Source organism: Amblyomma mixtum, chromosome 8, assembly GCF_055824585.1.
Source record: "Amblyomma mixtum isolate Tamu chromosome 8, ASM5582458v1, whole genome shotgun sequence".
Taxonomy (NCBI): domain Eukaryota; kingdom Metazoa; phylum Arthropoda; class Arachnida; order Ixodida; family Ixodidae; genus Amblyomma; species Amblyomma mixtum.
In genome coordinates this window covers 20,213,451-20,222,100 of record NC_143019.1, presented here as the reverse complement: position 1 = coordinate 20,222,100, position 8,650 = coordinate 20,213,451, and positions in this window count along the sequence as shown.

Sequence of the window (8,650 nt, the reverse complement as noted above, 5' to 3'; positions counted from 1 at the left end):
TGAATTGTTCTTTTTCTGTTTTCATTTTGCTGGATGACTTTTGAGCTTATAAGCTTTTAAGCAACAGGCATTAGCTGCATATGGAAAGTGTGCAGCTTGGTTGATTTCAAGAAGCAAAATTGGTTGTTAGTAAGTGGAGCTCAATGCTCACAGTACTTTCATCCAATATTTTCCTTGTTTGCATTAGCTGAACTCAAATTAGAATATCGAACATTAGAACTCGCCAGAATCGAGCTTTTGGTTCATTCGAACTGACGAATTGGCCGCGTCTGAATGACGTGTATCTCAGTAAGAAAAAATGCCCACTAATTTGAATGCACGAGCGAGTGCCACTGTTAATTCGCTCAGTCTGAGCTGAGATTTGCCATCGGGCATCCGCAGGCCAGAAGTTGAGTGGTCGCACGGCGAACGAGTAACCACGGCGAACCACGGCGAACGATTGCATAAGCTGCCACGCGCAGTCTGATGCGCTAAAATTGGCCATGGTTTCTTTGCGGCAACCGAAAGCTCCTCGCGAACATAAACGTAAGCCCAGCTGTGCTGCTGAGAAACGTAGCAAAACATTTTAAAATTCTATGTTTTGGGCATAGGAACGTTTCTTTCCGCTTGGTAAGCGGCTTTGGGCAGAGTTTCGTGAGAATAGTATGGCAACACTGGGATAGCAGACGGCGAGTACGTCTCACGAAACTCTGCCGCGGCTTTTATGGAAACCCTCGCACATTGACTTACATTAGAGGAGTGAAGACTGTCACCAGCGCTGAAATCACATACACAGCCAGTTTAAACCACTAGAGTGGTTTATCACTGAAACAATGTTATTTATTTCTGTCACCAATATCGGCAACTGTTATTTTGCTGGTCCTGGACTAGGGTGACTCGTATCCCCATCGAGGCGCCCAGTTGTGGACGTGATGTCACTGCGTTGTTACCGTGGTGGCAGTCGTAACTTAAAAAAAAATATATCTAGAAAATCAGAGCTAAATATAACGATTTACTTGTAGTGGCAAACAAAAAAGTCAGTGGTGGGAATGCTGCGGCGATTGCGGAAACTTGCGCCTTTATATTAAATCTGATACATGCTGCTACAAAGTGCCGAGGGGCTGCACATGCGCGGGAAGGCTTAGCGCGGTTTACGTGTCCGCTGTTTGGAACGCCTTTGTCGGTGACTGCTTTGCACCCGCCGCGGTGACTCAATTGTTAGGCGCTCGGCTACTGTGCCGCAGTACCTGGGTGCGAACCCGACCGCGGCGGCCGCGTCTCAATGGAGGCGAAATGCGGAAGGCGCCCGTATTCTGCGATGTTAGTGCATGTTAAAAATCCTCAGGTGGTCGAAATTATTCCGGAGACCTCCACTGCGGCACCGCGGGTGCACAGTACCATGTAGTAACTGAGCTGACGTCGCATGAACAGAGGCTTCGGACGACGTAGGCGGGACTCGTCTCAGGATATTAGGGACGGAAACTACCTCGACCGGGTAGTTTTGCCGGTAGAAATCCGTCAATGCATTAGAGTCGGAGCGCTCCCTGCCCAATGGGCATTGGAAGTCCCATGGATGTCCTGCAGATGTTTAGGATGTCTGCAGGACGTCCATGGGAGGTTCAGTGCCCATCGGGTAAGAATGTGCTGGTGGGTCGTCACGATGGACGGAGAGGGCCAAGGCGCAGCTCCTTAGAGAAAAATACTCGGGGGATGGAAGCACCGTGGAGTCTCCGCTGGGAGCATTTCCCGCAAGGTAGTAGCCTCGGCAGTTACGCGAGCAGAGTTGGGATGGCTGAAGAGGATACTACAACGCTAGGAATTACTCAGGATGATGATGATGATGATGAAAAGCCTTTATTTAATAAAAGAGGTGAGGCTTTCTTAAAGAGCCCCGCAATGGGTGGAGTCCCTATTCCGGGACCCCATTGGTCGAAGCCGCCAGCTTAGCCCTCTTGACCAAAGCCTTTTGGGCCTGAAGGTCCGAGCAGCCAAGCAGGGCCGCCTCCCATTCCTCTCTGGTAGGGTTGGGGTGGGGGGAGAGAGCTGAGTTGCGCTGGCAAGCCCAAACCATGTGGTAGGTGTCAGCCACCTCGCCACAGTGTTTGCACCTGCCAGTGAACGCGGGATCGAAATGTTTTAATACTGCCGGGCACAGCATTGTATTAGTGAATAGTCTAAGTAGAACGCGTTCGTTTGCTTTCCCCAGTCCCTTTGCAGGGGCTGGGTACACGCGGTGCCTATCCTTATAATAAGATGTTATGTCTTTGAACGAGAGTAAAGAGCCACCTTCAGGTTTCAGGTGCTCAGGAGCCAATGGGAACGCCCGGTGAATGAGTGCTCGGGCCGCCGCGTCTGCAGCTTACTCAGCTTACTTCCTTACTCAGGAAGGCGCCAGCACCATTCTTTGCGATTACAAGACGGTCCTCCGCAACATTGCGCGAGGGCGAATCTCCGCCACCGAGTACCACGATGCCAAAAGGCAGGAAAGTTATTGGCAAAGCGGAAAGTTGGGCAAGTTGGATAACGTTCATGATGTAAAAAATAGCGCAATAACGTTCATGATGTAAAAAATGATGTAATAGTAGCGCTTGTCTGCGTCGTTTACTTTCCGTCCCGTGTGTTCCCTGTGCGCTATTTTTTACATCATGAAAGTTATTGGCCTGGTTTGGGTCCCGGCTCATGAAGGGGCCGCTCACCAGTACGCTCGAGGTTTTGTCAGCCGTGCTGGTGAGGAAGACTCCGACGCGGGGACCTTGCGAATTGAGACGCTGGACAGCTGCCAGGCCATTGCGAGTTATTACAGAGATCTAGGGGCGAGTCTGCCTCCCCCGAATACGTCGCTGAGCCGAGATCAAGCCACCACGGGGAGGCGACTGTAGACACGGTCGCTGCCAAATTCATGGATCAGTGCGAATATATTTCTGATCTAGTAAATCCTTACTGCCAGCGTTGCGGTGAACTAGCAACGCTGGATCACATAATTTGGGATTGCGCGGAGCATCTGTCTCCAGCAGGCCTGGTTATAGCTCCCTCAAAAGCATGGGAAGCGTACAGTCCAAGGCCGTGGCAAGAGTGCAAGAGGTAGCCAGAAATATTTTTCGAGGGTGTCATTCGCCGCCGGTAGAAAAGTAAAAGAAAGCCTGCGCCCAAACAGTATCGTAGTCCATAGAGTTAAAATACTTTTAATTGCTTTCATAAAGCCGAAGGGTCCGTCGTTTCGTTCACTCTAATCTCTACATAAAATACTTGTGCACACAGGATTGCGTGAACTTGATTCGCAGAGAACATACGTAAAAAACGAAAAGTCGCGGCAGTTTCAACTATTTTCATGTGATTTACAACAACACAAGAGCTTCTGCTCAATAGCAAAGTCAGCAACTGCGAACAAATGGTATTTGTCAAAATTTATACTTCATGCATGTAAACCTGCGCCCGGCCGCAGAGGCGCTTAAAAAAAGCACTTTTTATTTTCGTAATAGTTTATGATCATTTGAGGACAACGCAAAGGATGAAAAAGTAGGCTGACGTGAAAAGGTATGTTTAATCGGGTGAACTGTGCCTACTGTTAAAAGGAGTGCCATATTTCGTGCGGTAGCAAAGAGGTGTGATTGTTCTCAGCAATAAGTTCCGCTTCCTATTCTAGAGCCACGACAACGTAGTACATACATCGATCTTTTCAGGAATAAACCGACACTCTTCTTATTTTTGCTTTTACATTTTAATATATCGATGCGGTGTGTAAATAGCATCGGCGAAATAAAAAGGCCGAAAGGTGTGTGAGAGAGAGGAGATGCGGCACTCAGAAAATTTCGGGGGGGGGGGGGGGGGGGGGAAGGGGTGCTCTGGCACTGACCCCGCAATGTGCAATATTCGCAATATCCACAATATTCGCAATGTGCTTTCCTTCACTGTTTATGCTCTAGTGATATAATGGTAACGTTCCAAGGCGCCCGTTCAAGTGAGCGCGGTTTCATCGATAACCTGCCTTATTCCGTTGCCGTCTCTCCTATCGGGGTGAATAGGTGACGTTGCACTTGCATGAAGCAGCCTGAAAAAAGTCAGTCGAGCGCGGTAGGGCGAGAGCCTAAAACTTAGGTGAAACAATGCGATCGCCGCCTAAAAAAAAAAAGAAACAAAGGTTTTTGCTGTAGCCTCAGATGGAACACGTGCGAAGTAAGGCAAAAGATAAGGTCACACCCGCTTGTTCTCGGCACGGCGGGCGAGAATTCGCGAGATTAGGCCTAAGTCTACCGGGCAGTAGCGAGCGGCGGCAGCATGGCCGCGCCCTTTCAGTGGTGCTCGGGTGTAATTATCTTAATTATTGGTGACGTTGTTGGAAACTGACCTTGACTGAGTGAACTAATGAAACCCTTCCTGCCTCGCTCGTCGAACTGTGATGTCTCCTGAAGCCCTGCATTAATTGGAGCCTTGAAACTATTGTCAAGTTAGAGTCGGACCAGAATTGAAGAACCCATCTATTACCGCGGCGCCTGACAACGTCGTGTTTGTGCCACCTGTTCGCCTGTCCATCGCTAAACACGGCGGATAACCTCTTCAATCACGAAACAACGAACTTCTGCAAAGGTACCACTGCTGCCAGCCTGTCAACGAAGTGCGGTGTTTTCGGCGTCGCCCCTTCAAAGGGGGAACTCGGCTTGCATGGACGATGCCTTCCCAAAGCTTCATCCGCGGCAGCAAGAACGGTAAGTGCGATTACAATCGGTCCGTTCTGCTACTCGCACTGCTGGATTCGCGAGTTTTGCAATACTCGAGCTTCTGCTAGCGTAGAAAATGCGCTGAACGCACTTACGAAGACAGCGTAACAACTTTTATCCGGAGTGATTTCTGGCGCCAGTCGCAGAAGCACAGCTAGCTGTAAGCAGGGATAGGCAACATGCGATCATGTGTAGCTGAGGGGTGATCGCGTGTCTGTTGTTGGTCTAGAAGTTAGGGCACAGCTGCAAGCAACGATAGGCAGCACGCAGTGATGTGTAGCTGAGAGGTGATCGCTGATCTAGAAGTCAAAGGCACGCCCTGAGACGAGCGTCTCTTCTAGAAAGCTGGGAGGGAAGTAAGCACCGAAGTTGTCGCTCAGCGATTACTGCAGATTAAGGAATTAGAAGCACTGTTTTTCCCGGTACCGCAGGGATGGAACTTTCGTACCAGTGGGTTTAAGCATTCTCCTTTAGGAGAGAAAAGGAAATGTGGGGAGGTTAGCTGGAAGAGGACACCGGATCGATACCCTGCACTGGGGGAAATGGATGAGAGGATGTCAAGGTGCACGAGAAACGGTAAAGCGCTGTTCTCTAAAGAATGAAAGAGCCGTTCCACTTCGTAACACCTTAGAAGCCTTCATTTTTTAGGTGATAGAAAGGCACGAGATTGGCTAGCATCGGCCCGAATGCTCCGTCTTTTGCATCGATTGCACTGGCACGCATATATTGACGAGGGGGCCCGAAGTTTCGCCGAGACTTCAGCCCACTCAAGTTGCGCTACTATGAACTATGTCGAGGGCATTTTGTTGGCACTGTGTGGAGGGGGGTGGGCATTTTGTTGAACTGCGTGGAGGGCATTGTGCTGCCGGCTGCCTGCCTCAGCTTGATGTGCCGCTCTGCGTTCGCGCAACAGAGTACGCGGCCCTGTAATTAGCCACAATGTGTACGCAGAAGCAGAAAACCTTCGCAACGTTGTCGCAAAAAAGCCCTTGGCGTGAAATTCCTAACTATTCGGCTCCGGCATACATGATCGTATCGCACAGATCTTCATTAACTAGTCGCGTTCTTTTATTTTTGATACCTTTTGATCGGCCACAACAAGAAGTAGGACCAGATTCATGCCAAGCTGTCGCAGACACGGTGCGCTGCCAAGTTCCAATGCTATCGGGATTTGTTCGCCTATCTACGTAGCGGTTTGTTGCGATTATCTTTACAGTCACCATTCAGGTTCATCACCGCCGACGCGCGGCCTTAGCAATCGTCTTTCGCCAGGACTCGCGTATGCGCGCCAGACGTGATTAGAAGGCTGGCGAAATACCGCAGTTTTGAAGCGAAAAGCTTCACTACCCGCACTACAGCCGCGCTTAGCGTGAGCCGTCGGAGCCAAGATTTGCCGCAGCTGCGCATGCGCGAAACCGAGCGACGTCACGCGCGGCGCAGGTGGCCGCAGCCGCCGCCGCGCCGACTCCGCCGCCTGACCGTTCGGCGCAGCCGCGCGCTACTGCGCATGTGCGCCGCCGCCTCCTCACCGCCGCTACTACTGCGCGCTCGCCTCCTCGACACCGTTTGACCTTTCGCTGCAGCCGCGTGTTTACCACAGTTACTACGTATGCGCAAGGAGGGCTATATAACGCGCTTGCCTACACCGTTATCGTGGTGCTCCCAGTGCATTGTGCGCGAACTGCGACAGCCATGACGTCAAGCAAAGCATAACTGCAGCTTTTCGCTTGTATATCCAGGCTTAACCAGAGCTAAGCCACTGCCATTCTGCCATTTTTTTCACTTATGATTTCGCAATGTTAGAAACTGTTCGCAGAGAAGTATGTATACGGGCTTTGCCAAAAACACCATATATGTTTCACCTAAGATGTTCAGCAATTTTTTAATATGGGCTTTTTCAGTTAGAAGAGTGCTTTTTATCTGCATAGCATTGTCAGCGGTATAGCTCATCAGAGTACTGCTAAAACATGCTAACTTGTAGGCTGGTTAACTAAACTTTGCAGTTGTTGCTCAGTTTTATTTAGTGAGATGCGTGAAATCCTTCGTGAGTAATATCCATGCCAGTTTTTAGAATTTCGAAAACGCATTTACTTTCGCCCCGCCACGGTGGCTCAGTGGTTACGGCGCTCGGCTGCTGACCCGAAAGACGCGGGTTCGATCCCGGCCGCGGAGGCCGAATTTCGATGAAGGCGAAATTCTAGAGGTCCGTGTGCTGTGCGATGTCAGTGCACGTTAAAGAACCCCAGGTGGTCGAAATTTCCGGAGCCCTTCACTAAGGCGTCCCTCATAGCCTCTTCGGGACGTTAAACCCCAATAAACCAATAAACCAAAAGCATTTACTTTCGGTGCCAACAATTTTGCCTACGTCGCGTCAAAATACACGCGCTCTCGAAAAGCTTGCAGGCGAAGCAACCCCTGCAGTGCTCGTCCAAATAGCCAATATTATTTGGGCCATAGCGCGGAGAGCGTTTCAATTCTAAAAACTGATATTCATATTATTTGCGCTGGGCCACATGCCTATCAGTAAATAAGGAGACTAACAGTAATAATTAAAAGTTCACTATTTTATATCAGTTACCATACTACTAGTTAGTAGTTCTTAACTGTATTCTGATGCGCTACACTGCGGACAATGCTGTGCTGAAAAAGCGCTCGTGTAGCTCAAAAAGCCCATCTTCAAAACTCGCAGGTCTTCTTAAGTGAAAAACTCGGTATGTAGTACAGCCTGCCTAGTTCGAATCCGGGCCATGCACCGTGGCTCGCTTTGGCGGTCCAAATCTGTCGGCTGTGAGGCGAACTGTTGCTCACCTGTCCGGGACTTCCCAGAGTGCTATAGACAGCCCCAGTACATGACATGTAAACAAACTTTTTTTGGCTGTTTTCCTACAGCGGTTGCATAGTCCAGCGCAACATGAAGGTTCACTGTCGCTTAGGCCGAAAGGCACCAACAACTTTTTACTGGTGTAAGGTTCGTTTACTCGCCAGCCAATAATAAAAATGGCGGTACAGTGTTGAGAAACCTAATGACTAGCTGTGCTGATGTGTGCTGTACTCAGCCTTCTTGAGGCATTGCACAGCGTTAGAGTACTTTATTTTAGGTGAATTAGGCCCGAAGTGATCGCCTGCAAATCGCCAGACTACGTATTATCGTGCTCAGCATGCAGTTCAGCGCCTGCATTCGACGTCGACCATGCAGCGGTATGCGCTACGCGGTCGCAAGGTTAGTTGGTGGAGCGTTGTCTAGGAAAAAGTAAATATAGCTGTAATTTAAACGTACACTGAATAGTAGTCTGAACTCGTCTTTTTACCGCGGGAACTCGATCTACATGTTCTAGGAATTCTTAGAAATTTCGAATTATAGTCCTGTGCGACCGATTTCCTCAATTTAAATCGAATTAAACTTCCGTCTCCCGCCTTTTTTTTGAACTCGCCGCAGACGGTAGGAGGAGTCAACCGATATTTCAACCAGTTCCGTGGCGGCTTGCCGCTCTGCCATCGGCGGAATGATACGTACCGGTCGGCGAAAGCAAAGAGTCCGCGCGTATTTTTATTTCTGTGGGCCTAATTTGCGGCTATGTAGCCTCTGGCTGGAGTAATTTATTCACGGCAACCTAAAAAACAAAATACAAGCGAAAGCGAAGCCGCCACACGACCGCCTGAAACTCACTTCACGCGTTAGTTGACTCCTCCTACCGTCTGCGGCGAGTTCAAAAAAAGGTGGGAGCCGGGATGTTTAATCCGATTTAAATTACGGAAATCGGTCGCACAGGACAATAATTCGAAGTTTCCATGAATGCTCGGAACGTGTAGATCGAGTTCCCGCGCTCAAAAGACTAGCTTCGATTACTCTTCGGTGCACCTTTAACACACACCACACAGAAAGACTGACGGGACGGGACGGGACGGGCTCCGAACGACAGCGCCCGTCCTGTCCGCCTTTCTGTGTGCTGTGTGTT